Consider the following 11,961-nt stretch of genomic DNA (forward strand, 5'->3'; position numbering starts at 1 on the left):
ATTAATAGGAGTTCATTTTGACGAATGAACTGCTACAAAAAAATAAGTAGAAGTTAACAAGGAAGGGTATTTTTGTCTGTTTAATATTTTTAAATAATTATGGACCAAACAGTAAAGGCGTTTTCCCAAAGGACTAAACAGACATGGGCCCACCTAAAAAAGGACCAAACGATTATTTTCCCAAAAAATAAAGGAAGAGGCGTGTGGGACCGGCCGGCCGGTGGGCCCGGTCCCTAGGAGCCTCTTTTCTATTTTTATTATTATTTTTCTTCCCTATTTTGCATAGGTTTTCCCCGTTTTTCCATATTTTTGAATGCTTGTGCGTGCATTCGGGTGCTCGTTTGTGCATTATTTACTAAGTACACTAACACCATTTTCTCGAGGCTTACTTGGTGGTGGCCTTGATGCCCGATTGTTGAATATTTATTACTAATTCATGAAATTCAGCTGAGAATCAGTCATGAAACAAAGCAATAAAATTAATTGAGTATCTGTTACTAATCCATAGAATTCAGCTAAGAATTCAGGCAACGGAGTAATGAGATAAAATGGTTATCTATTACTCATCCATGGAATCCAGCTGAGGATCAGCCATGGAACGGAGTAATGAGATAGAATAAATTATTTTCTAGGAATTCAGTTGATGGATGACACGCTATAATTAATCTATTTGCAGAACCGAGATATGATATAATTGAAGCATCATATTCGTTCTGAGGGGTGTATAGTCAGGGAACAACGAGGAACGTAACTTCCTGAAGGAATGAAGCTCTCTAACAAACATTGTGTCTAGGAGCCGCCCAATCATTAAGAGATTTTATACATGGTCTCTCCACGTAGTCAGGGAACAACGAGAAGCGTGACGTCCTGAAGGCGTTAGGCTCTATACTAGCATGCAATATGTCTAGGAGCCGCCCAATCATTTTGATTATATGTAGAGGTGATGATGAAATGTATGAAGCATCGAACGCTCGGCTGAGAGGCCTTTCGAGAAACATATTCATCATAGCTATGAGAGGAATGTTTGCTCAGTCAGAGATCGTGAAATGTTTCATGGATCATAAAATATGAATTTGTCACATACATTCCTGAAGTCGGGTCAGAAACATGCAGTATCATGATTTTACGATTTTGACCTTTGTCGAAAATACACCATCAACAAGATATTTCCTTTGGAGTAATTTTCTTCATGTACTGTAATCCCTTGTGAGAAGTAGAGAAAGACATAGAAGAAGATTTGCTCATTTAGACAGAGTTTTCCTTTTTCAAGGAATTACACTGTTCCTAGGCTAGAAGAAGAGATGCTACCATTTTCTCTTTTTCAGCACGAATGTTGTTCAGATCTGATGAATGAGTATCGATCAACGTTTTTCTCTAATTGAATCTTCTTTAACAATATCTTCGAGAACACTAATTTTTTCACGTTGTAGTAATTTTTTGAAAAAGGTTTTCGATATTGTTAAAGAAAGACTCAAAAATACTTTCGAGTTCCCGTTCTCGACCAATAGACTTCTCAAGTTCATTAATGAGTTGAGCATATTTTTCTTCAAGAGACTTTATTTTGGAATCTTGACAATCAATAATATCTGCAGATTTTTTAAAGTTCTACTGAGTTCCATTTCATTTTTTGACATAGTGTCAATTATCTCATCAAGGCGAATGTCACCAGAATCTGATAACATAAACTTTCTACCTCGGAATTCGGAAGAATCATCTAAGGGGTTATCCTTTGATCCCAAGACATTTGGCGTAATTAAATACTTTGGAAGACATTTTTATGTGCGTGAGAATGAGACAATCTATCCACATAAACCAGATTCCTACAAACACAGACTTATGAGGTCTTAAACATGTCTGCCTGTTCTGTTACCAATTGAAAAGGCGGGGATCTAGCAACCACACCTAATATTCCGTTTAGGCAGTCTGTATTGACTAACTCTAATATATTTCCAAGAGAATCAACCAGATGGTCAGATTCGATCAAGAAAAATACATCCAAGAGTTATATCTCAATTTATCAAATCAATATGTAATCGAACAGATATAAATCTGTGAGCCCGATTAATATGAGAAATAACTTTGATAATGCCAAAGACCAATATCCAGGCGTCAATCAATTTTAATCAACAACCAAAGGTTGGATTCACTAATTGATTGAACTACGCACAACCTGTGATATTTCAATTATGTAAAAATATAATGCGGAAAAAAAATAACACAGACACCAGAAATTTTGTTAACGAGGAAACCGCAAATGCAGAAAAACCCCGGGACCTAGTCCAGATTTGAACACCACACTGTATTAAGACGCTACTGACTCTAGCCTACTACACCAGTTAACTTTGTACTGGAATGTAGTTGAGTCTTAACCAATCCTACACTGATTAAGGTACAGTCGCGTACCTTACGCCTCTGAATCCCAGCAAGACTCTACACACCTGATTCCCTTAGCTGATCTCATCCAAATCTAAGAGTTGTTACGACCCAAAGTCGAAGACTTGATAAACAAATCTGTCTCACACAGAAAAGTCTATTGAATAGATAAATCTGTCTCCCACAGAAATACCTACGAGTTTTTGTTATGTCTTTTAATAAATCAAGGTGAACATGAACCAATTGATACACCAGACTTATATTCCCGAAGAACAGCCTAGTAATATCAATCACCTCACAATAATCTTAATCGTATGGTAGCGAAACAAGATTTTATGGAATCACAAAAGATGAGACGAATATGTTTGTGACTACTTTTTTATCTTACCTATCGAAGATTAAATCTCGAGCATATCTTAGAAAATATAGTAAATACGATAAAACAAAGTAAAATCAGAACACACAACTACAAAGAAAATAGTTAGGTATGGCTTCAGAATCCCGATGAAGTCTTTAATTCGTTAACCTATAATGGTTTTAGGAAAACCCTAGGTTAAAGGAGAATCGACTCTAGTCGCAACTAATATCATATAGGAGGTGTGGGGATTAGGTTAATCACAACTAGTTCAAATGATTCAAATAAAACTAGTTATAGAGTTGTTCAATTGTTTATATTCTCATAGAAGTATATAAGACACAATTGAAGCAAAATCGATTTTGATTCACTCGAATCAATTCATGAACATTATAGCCACGGATTGCAAAAGATTGCATTCCTTATTATATAAATGTATTTGTTCATGAAAAAATCGATTTTAGAACTTAACCCACTCAAGTATGGAAACGGGTACGCATACTGTCGTTCACGACCGAACTCGGTTGATTTAGTATAAAAACGGGTACGCATACTAAATTCCTAGACTTGAAATGTTAAGCCAAAACGCATACGGGTATGCATACTAAGTTCCTGGACTTCAACTGTTAAACCAGTACGCATACGGGTATGCATACTATGGTTCCCGGACTTAGAGTAACTTGCAACAGTTAGCATACAAGTACGCATACTGTGCAATATCCAATCAATGGTTAATCGTTTTAAACTCCATTATAATCATTGAAACATTCTTAGAAGATGGGAATAGATGTCTCGCACAAGCTTCAAAGCAATTTTCAAGTGATCAATAGATCAATACGAAACATTCCGAGTCTACATCAAATGACTGTCTCACAAAAATCATGTAAGATGTTACCAGTCGATTTTCACATAATCATCTTTTGACTTTCGTCAAGAATAAAAGATGAACTTGGTTAAAGCGAAAGATTACCAATACATATTTCGAGAAATATGTAAGAGAGTTAAACTCAGCTCGAAATATCAAATGTGTATAAAGTAAAGTCTATATAGTTATACGACTTTTTTCTCAATAGAATATAGAATAGAAATAGACTTCTGAGTGATAGATGAATTCAAGTCTCCACATACCTTTTGTTGATGAAGTTCCACAAGCTCCCCTTAGTAGTTTTTTGTCTTCAATCGATGAATGTCGTGAAGTCTAAAGCTCATCTACACATTCTATCCTAATCCGAGACGTAGTTATAAGTAGAATATAAATCAAGAGTTATAGTTTTGACAACTAAACTTGACAAACAAGCTTGAGATAGCAACACTTGCGAGTTCGACCGAGCAATGCTCTAACACCTTCCCAACCGTAAGTAGTTCTGTTTATGTAGAAAATATGTGAGTGATGAATATTTCGGATGGGAATTTCTCGCCATAAAGGTTTTTTCCGAACCGTGTTTTCAGGTTCCTAGCCAAAAATATGTTTACGGTTATATTTTTTTACACTTCCTAGCCGATATTTGGTCATACAGATGGGTCGTTTGTTGTTTTCTAACCGTAACTCTATCACTCCAAGTGAATTGCTTATATCTTCTTAATAAGTTTTTCACCATTTTTAGGAACCATGAAAAGGAGAAACAACCCCAGGAACTACCAATGTGTGGATTCTAGTGTTTTAATTTATCTAATTCTTGTTTAAGTATAACAGAAAGAAAATCATATGATGGCAATCCATGGTGAGTTACGGCTAGGTTAACCCTCTACATAACCTAGCCATAAATGTCAACCGGCTGAGAATGGCCACTGTAACAAAGACTCACGGTTGGTTTTAATGCCCGTAAATCTGCCGGAAATGTTTACTCGGATTTACGGATAGCATTCCCAGTCGTAAATATGAGATTTCCAAATTACGTCCAGGTTGGTAGCCGTAAATCTATGAAAATATCATTTTCTGAGTTACTTTTATAATTACGGCTACTATTCCTAACCGTGAATCTGAAAATTCCAAATTACGGCCAGTTTGGTAGCCGTAAATCTGCGTAAATCTCATTTTATGGGTCATTTTTCTAATTATGGATAGGTCGTGTCGGCGTGAAATCTAGCCGTAAGTACCTCTAAATAACCAATATCTATGGTTCGTAAAAATATAATAAGACCAAATTAGATTGTTCGTTTGTAGTGAGTGATCCAAAATACATAGATTCACATACAATCACCACCCTTCAAAAAAACATTTTTATAATTCTAATCACCACCCTTCAAAAAAACATTTTTACCATATTATCACATCCTTCACACCATATTTACTCATATTCATCCTCAACGGAAGTCATTACTACGCTCGGGGCATCCCTCGACAATTATAAGTCTACAATTCAAAATTTTCCTCGAACCTATTATATCATTCCAATGGTATTTCGCCATCACCATCGTTTCCCTTCCTTAATAGGGGTAATGGGAATTCTTCCTTCAATTGGAGGCCGATATAATGGTTCATGTTCACAAACCCAATGATGACTCTCCTTGGTGACATTTCTTCGGTAAAAATACGTCTTGTTGGTGCCTATGTAACACTATGTCCATAGGAGATGCAATGAATAACACAATGGAATGAGTTGGAGAGTGGATAGCCACATATTGGCATTCTCATCCAATATTCACTTGTAAATCTAGTGTTTCCCCTTAAACGTCGTTCAAATGCTTGGAACTTCTCATTTAGCACCATCTCTGTTTTTTCCCTTTCACATCGCACCATTCACTTGTAGAAAACGGGGAAAACATGTAGTTCAAGCAAATACTTTTTCCTTGCATAAGTAATTTTGTCTACGTCCCAATCTTTTGCATCCTCAAAAGATCCAAGTTGATCTACGTACACATGGTAACCACAATTTTCGTCGACCACAACATCGTCGGTGGACTTAACGTACTCATGAATAAAATGTGGTAAAAAATTCATGTAATTTTTATATATTATGTTTGTAGGTTGGATGTAATTACCTTCCCTATCTATAGGGGGTGATTTCATCGGACCTACTTTCATATAAACCGTCCCCTTATCACCACTAGAAGCTCTTTGTGGGGTGATTTGTGACGGTTTGACCACCGATGCTTTTCCTTTGACATTATTACCTCGGCTTCTTGCTATTTTCTTAATACTAACTTCACTAATAAATTTTATTTAAACTTCACTACTTTCTTTTGTTGTTGAACATTCTTGGGATGGAACGACAGTCTTTTAATTTTGACTCCACAAGCAACTTTTCTTGTTGAACCTTTTTTGGATGGAACAACCTCAATACTTCAGTTTGGTCCGCCTTCTTCCATTTCGTTTCGTTTACGTTTTTTTATAGTCGTACCTTTCTCCTTAATATCCTACTTCTAGCACAACTTGTTTAATTTCCCAAAACCCGAAAGATATCTTTGACTTGAAGCCTCCAATTGTGGACCCTCTTGAACCTTTCTCTTCGCTTCTACCCTCTCTTGTTTCTTTGTAACTTTTTTTGAAGGCCTACCCTTTCCCTTCCCCTTAGTTGGTTCAAGAATATCTTCTCTAGTGATGAATGGTTGAATTTCCGCAACTCATATAACCAAAGTTGTCTTTGCGCCGGTAGTAAAAAATCACACTTCTCAAAAAGTTCCTTGTGCGCATCGGTGTCGCAAAACACGTCTCTAAGACCTTGATTGGTAATGGATCGTTAAATGATAGTTGTCTCCAAAATGGATCTAAATCTTCGATCGTACCATCTTTGAGGGATAATTGGATACCACATTCTTACATGGGAGGCCATCAAGACTCTACGCACTTGATTCCCTTAGCTGATCTCACCCACAACTAAGAGTTTCTACGACCCAAAGTTGAAGACTTGATAAACCAATCTGTCTCACACAGAAAAGTCTATTGAATAGATAAATATGTCTCCCATGGAAATACCTATGAGTTTTGTTCCGTCTTTTGATAAATCAAGGTGAACAGGAACCAATTGATACAACAAAATTATATTCATGAAGAAAAGCATAGTAATATCAATCACCTCATAATAATCTTAATCATATGGTAGAAAAACAAGATATTGTGGAATCACAAACAATGAGACGAAGATGTTTGTGACTACTTTTTATCTTGCCTATCGGAGATTAAATATCGAGCAAATCTTAGAGAATATAGTACTCAATATGATAGAATAAAGTAAGATCAGAACATACAACTACAGAGAAAATAGTTGGGTCGGGCTTCAGAATCCCAATGAAGTATTTAAGTCGTTAACCTATAATGGTTTTAGAAAAACCTAGGTTAAAGGAGAATCACTCTAGTCACAACTAGTATCACACATGAGGTATGGGGATTAGGTTTCCCAGTTGCTAGAGTTCTCCCTTATATATTCTTCAAACCAGGGTTCGCAATTAATGTTACCTTGGTAACAAAGCATTCAATATTCACCGTCAGATGAAAACCTGATTAGACTCAAGCTAATATCTTTCAACCGTTAGATCGAGCTTAGATTGTTACACACGAATGAAAAGTGACCTCATTTAGATATGGGTAACCGTACCTAAACGTGTACACCTTGTTGGCTCAACAATAGTTAACCGAAGTTATCCATATGAACACTTTCATATCAACCTTGTTCATCTTAAAATAACTAGTTCAAATGACTCAAATGAAATTAATTCTAGAGTTGTTCAATTGTTTATATTCTCATAGAAGTATACAAGACACAATTGAAGTAAAATCGATTTTGATTCACTCGAATCAATTCACGACTATTATAGCCATGGATTGCAAAAGATTGCATTCCTTATTATATAAATGTATTATTTCATGAACAAGGCGATTTTATAACATAACCTACCCAGGTATGCAAACGGGTACGCAAACCTAAGTGGTCGGACATAGTTTGGGTTCGCCAGTATGCATACTAAGTTCCCGGACTTTGGTCTCCACATACCTTTTATTGATGAAGTTCCACAAGCTCCCCTTAGTAGTTCTTCGTCTTCAATCGATGAACGCCGTGAAGTCTAAAGCTCAATTACACTTTTTATCCTAATCGGAGACTTAGCTATAAGTAGACTAGAAATCAAGACTTATAGTTTTGGCAACTAAACTTGACAAACAAGCTTAAGATAGCAACGCTTGAGAGTTCGACCGAGCAGTGTTCTAACAACATCCAACAATTCATTCTTCAAATACATTATAACATCCGGGTAGGTAGCCTATTTTTCCAGCACAAGATGCTCCCTTAGAAAAAATGCTTCTTCCGTGAGCGACTATATTAATTCTTCCCAATCAGTTGAAAATCAGTCCATTTCACCTCGGCTACTTTGTCATCGATCTCAAACTTATCTTTCTTTTCTTGTTGTTTCTCCAACAGAAGTTTTTTAATCCTCTCCATCTCGATTTTCCTTGGTGTCCAAATAACCCTCTTACAATTACTTTGCATGTTGTTCCATATATGGTACGTGCAAAGATGATGATGTGCATCAGTAAAAACACATAGTACGGCCCACATAAATGCTTGCTCGTTATCAGTAATCAATACCTTAGGAGTATAACCTTCATGATACAATAACTTAATCTTTTGCAATGCCCACAAATAAATTTCCTTCATTTCTTATTTCAAGAAATAAAACGCAACGGTAAATGTCGACTTGGTCCTTCGAAAGACCGATCTCAATTCTTTGCATCGGCTCTATCTTTCCACTCATAGATGATGTTTACATAATGAGCACTTGTGTCCTCCCAAACTTGCACAGGTGGGGTTTGGTCTTCCATCGGAATGTACAAAACAATCTACAATAAAATGAAATATATCACATCATTTGTCAAGAATAAAATCTAAAAATACAGAAACCGGCTTGGTCGACAAGGGAAATCCATCCGTCAGAAGGTACACGGCTGGGCCGACAAGGGAAATCCAGCCGTCAGAAAGTATACATATGGGTTGACAAGGGAAATCCAAACCATAAAATAATTTATGACCAGTAGTTCTGAGCCATAAATTGACCTATAATCTGAGAATGCATGGATGGTTCAGCTTACGGCTTAGAAAACGAGTCCTAACACAAAAACGTCCAGCTAACTAGGTCGTGGAAAAAGTATAGGGTTGTGTATCCCAACCGGTGCCGACAACATTAAATAGCATTTAATGTTTACTGTTAGAGCATTACTCGGTCAAAATCGCAAGCGTTGCTATCTCAAGCTTGTTTGTCAAGTTTAGTTGCCAAAACTATAAGTCTTGATTTCTAGTCTACTTATAGCTAAGTCTTGGATTAGGATAGTAAGTGTAGTTGAGCCTTAGAATCCACGACGTTCATCGATTAAAGACGCATAACTACTCAAGAGAACTTGTGGAACTTCATCAATAAAGAGGTATGTGGAGACTTGAACTTATCTATCACTCAAAAGTCTATATATTATATCTCCTATTTTGAGACAAAAGTCGTATTGTGATATAGACTTCAGTTATACACATTTCCTATTTCGAGCTGAGTTTATCTCGCTTATCTATTTCTCGAAATATGTGTTTGTAAGATTTCGCTTTGGTCGAGTTCATCTTTACTCGTGATGAAAGTCATGTTGATTATTTCAATAACTTTAAAATCGCTTTGATGAAAATAGTTTGTGCATAACGACTATTTTAACATCCTCTAAGAAAGCTTCAATGATTGAAATGAGAGTTTAGAACAAGTAACCATGTTTGGATATAAACATAGTGTGTTCTCACATTTGAGTAAAAGTCCAAAACCGGGAACCTAAAGTATGCATACCCGTATGCGTACCGGCGGTTGTAGGAAACTCGGGCAAGTATGCGTACTGGCGGAAGTTTCACGTCCATGAATTTATGCTGGAGTTTGGAAGTGTGAATTGGTATGCGCACCCGTACGCGTACTGGCGTAACCAAACTCGATCCGACCACTTAGGTATGCGTACCCGTTTGCATACTTAATTACTTTCTAAAATCGGTTTGTTCATGAACTAAAACATTTATATAATAAGGAATGCAATATTTGCAAACCCATGGCTATAATGTTCATGAAATGATTCGAGTGAATCAAAATTGATTTTTCTTCGATTGTGTCTTGTATACTTCTATAAGATCTAAGCAATTAAACAACTCTCTAACTAGTTCATTTGAATCATTTGAACTAGTTATGGTGAAGATGAATAAGGTTGATATGAAAGTGTAGAAGTTTAGGTACGGTTACTCAAACCTAAATGAAGGTGAATTTCATTTGTGTATAACAAGCTAAGTTTGATCTAACGGTTTAAAGATATTAGCTTGAATCTAATCAGGTTTTCATCTAACGGTGAATATTGAATGCTTTGTTACAAAGGTAACTTATATTGCAAACCCTGATTTGGAGACTATATAAAGGAGAACTCTAGCAACTGGGAAACCTAATCCCCACACCTCCTGTGTGATACTAGTTGTATAAGCTAGAGTAGATTCTCCTTTAACCTTAGGTTTTTCACGAAACCTTGTAGGTTAACGACTTAAAGACTTAATTGGGATTGTGAAGCCAGACCCAACTATTTTTTCTGTAGTTGCATGTCTTGATCTTGTTGTTTTCTATCGTGATTGAGTATTATCTTCTTTAAGATTTGCTCGAGATTTTATCTCCGGTAGGAAAGATTGAAAAGTAGTCACAAACACCTTCGTCTCGTCGTTTGTGATTCCACAATATCTTGTTTCGTTAATCTATTAAGATTATTGTGAGGTGATTGATAATACTAGGCTGTTCTTCGGGAATATAAGTCTGGTTTATCAATTGGTTCCTGTTCACCTTGATTTATCAAAAGACAGAACAAAACTCGTAGGTATTTTTGTGGGAGACAGATTTATCTATTCAATAGACTTTTCTGTGTAATACAGATTTGTTTATCAAGTCTTCGACTTTGGGTCGTAGCAACTCTTAGTTGTGGGTGAGATCAGCTAAGGGAATCAATTGCGTAGTATCCTTCTGGTATCAGAGACGTAAGGTGTTCAAATATTAGGGTTCAATTGCATTCCAGACCGAAGTTAGCTTTGTAGTAGGCTAGTGTCTGTAGCGGCTTAATACAATATGGTGTTCAAATATGGACTAGGTCCCGAGATTTTTATGCATTTGTGGTTTCCTCGTTAACAAAACTTCTGGTGTCTGTGTTATTTCTTTTCCACATTATATTTTGTTATATAATTGAAATATCACAGGTTGTGCCTTGAATCGATCAATTGGTAATCCAACCTTTGGTTGTTCATTGAAATTAATTGATCCTTGAACATTGGCCTCTGGTACCATTCAAGTTATCTATCTTATATTCAATCGGGCTCGCAAATTATTATTTGTTTGATTGCATATTGAATTGAGAGATTGAGATATAACTCTTTGATATACTTTTCTTCAGATTGAGTCTAACTGTTTAGTTGATTATCTTGTAAGTATATTGGAGTTAGTCCATACAAATTGCTAAGCGAATTATTGGGTGAGGTTGTTAGAACCCAGCTTTTTCATTTACGGCTAAGAAACCCAGCCGCCGCCTCTGACATTTAATGCACGTAGGAATGTTTATTATTCCATCTGTAAGACTTTGGTAACGTCTAGGATTTCATCAAGAACGAGCCGTTAAACATAATAACGGCCAGGAGTTCATGGTTTCCCAACCGTGATTGGATCTGGCTGCTAGAAACCTAGGGTTTTCGGAAACAAAAAATCGAAACTTTTAGCGACTATAAGCTTCAAAACTGAAATTGAAGTTAGATTAGAGGTATACCTGGTAATCCTGAGCATTTATTTTTCGATTTCTTCTTCTTCTTGGGTTGGTCCTTCGAAATCATAGTAAGGTTCATAGTATTTATGTTTATTTTGAGTAAAAATTTCATGATTTTCTGAAAAATCAGCAAAAAACTGATCGTTATTGATGGGTATTAATATATTATGGTATTTTGAAGATGATGATTCACCTACATCAAAAGTCTTGTTTGAATCACTCATTTTCAATTATTTTCCCTAATATTTTTTGTTCTCTCTCCTTCTTTTCTCTCTCATATGTTTTTTTTTCATCTTCATCACTTAACTTAAAGAAATGTACTAGTTTAATTGAATTACTAGTCATGATTAATGATATGTTAATCACGTTTATTATCTCAAATCAAATGGGGGTGCATATTGGCCATTATGGAAAATATCCTGATAGGGGGTGTTGGATATTACTATTTCATGAACTTACACATCCCCCCAAAAAAAAACCAGCAGCTTGAAGCCCTGATAAT

This window comes from Papaver somniferum, chromosome 6 (assembly GCF_003573695.1).
Source record: "Papaver somniferum cultivar HN1 chromosome 6, ASM357369v1, whole genome shotgun sequence".
Classification (NCBI taxonomy): domain Eukaryota; kingdom Viridiplantae; phylum Streptophyta; class Magnoliopsida; order Ranunculales; family Papaveraceae; genus Papaver; species Papaver somniferum.